The 1,187-nt window shown below is 40.5% G+C and overlaps 1 protein-coding gene across 1 annotated transcript in view; it reads left to right on the forward strand.

The window, feature by feature from the left end:
• Positions 1 to 904: 904 nt before the first annotated feature.
• LOC127626252 (opsin-5-like) overlaps positions 905 to 1,187 on the forward strand; it is a 7,789-nt gene continuing 7,506 nt past the window's right edge. The window contains exons 1-2 of the mRNA XM_052101916.1: positions 905 to 944; positions 1,043 to 1,187. The exon at positions 1,043 to 1,187 is cut by the window's right edge and continues 163 nt beyond it. The gene's annotated coding sequence lies outside the window, so the exon portion shown is untranslated. The remainder of the gene's footprint in view (positions 945 to 1,042) is intronic.

A 1,187-nucleotide genomic window follows, 5' to 3' on the forward strand; every position in this document is an offset into this window, starting at 1 on the left:
TGCTCTTTTCAATACAATTAAAGTGAAAGGCGACTGGGCTGTGATGTGAGTCTTCTGAAGTCATTTGATAGCTTTGTGTGACAAGCAGATGAAAATATAAGTTGTTATACCCTGATATTCTTCTCCTCTGCCATATAGCTCTACAATCTCAATCACGAGCCACCAAAGAACATTTAACCTTGTGCGACCTTGACCTCGTTATATTTTGGCTGCGCTTTACGCAACACAAAATTGTATTCCTTTAAACCAACTGATCTCAGTTCAGGAGACTCTGTGCTGTCAGTTAAGGGTTAAACTTTCGACACACATTCATATGACAAAACAACATGGTGCTGACCACAGCGGAGTTTGAAACTACATCTGGTAAGAAACCTAATTGTGTTTTTTCATTGAAACATGTTTGAGTCTCTAGTTTCTCTGATATGCCACTTTTAATATTTGAGCGATGTATCACAAAACACCACGTTGTTAAACACAATGTACACTATTGTGTACTTTAGCGCATCTTTTCATTTATTCACTGTTTTTTCACATTGAAAATCAGTGGGTTCTCCAAAGGGTAAAACATGCTGCTTTCAGGGGCTTTATATGGAGTTAGGGTGAAAATAATGTGCATTTCACACTGTTCTGAGACCAGTGCAGACAGACAGCACACTGGAGGTTAAGTCGTGCACTAAATAGGGAGCAAGAGAGCATCCTATAGCTCTCCTATAACTGTTCTGAGACCAGTGCAGACAGACAGCACACTGGAGCTATCACTGACATCAAACCTGGCTAAAAGTGTTTAAAATGGTTTTTGTTATGGTTCTTTTTTGAACTTTTGGAAAGTTGAACTCAAGTGTAGCACTTGATGATCTTTTTATTTGGTGCTTTTTTAGAATTTGACACTTTCATTGTAGAGAAATATGTTGTTCCACAGAAGACGGGTTTTGAACGACATGATGGTGAGTAAATAATGACAGAAAATACATGTTTGCATCAACTATTCCATTTTGCCCTCTTTAAGAAGACACCTGTGTGCTTCGTGTCGCGCCTCTGACAGGACGTGGATTATCGACTGTAACGTCACATCTCACCGGTGGGGTGTTTATTTTTAACCGGATTTACTCCGTGGAGCCGGACAGTCTCTCAGCGGGAGACCCGAGCAGAACGGGCTTTAACGGAGCTGCACGAGAAGATTGTTTCCT

This window comes from Xyrauchen texanus, chromosome 32 (genome assembly GCF_025860055.1).
Source record: "Xyrauchen texanus isolate HMW12.3.18 chromosome 32, RBS_HiC_50CHRs, whole genome shotgun sequence".
In the NCBI taxonomy this organism is placed as follows: Eukaryota; Metazoa; Chordata; class Actinopteri; order Cypriniformes; family Catostomidae; genus Xyrauchen; species Xyrauchen texanus.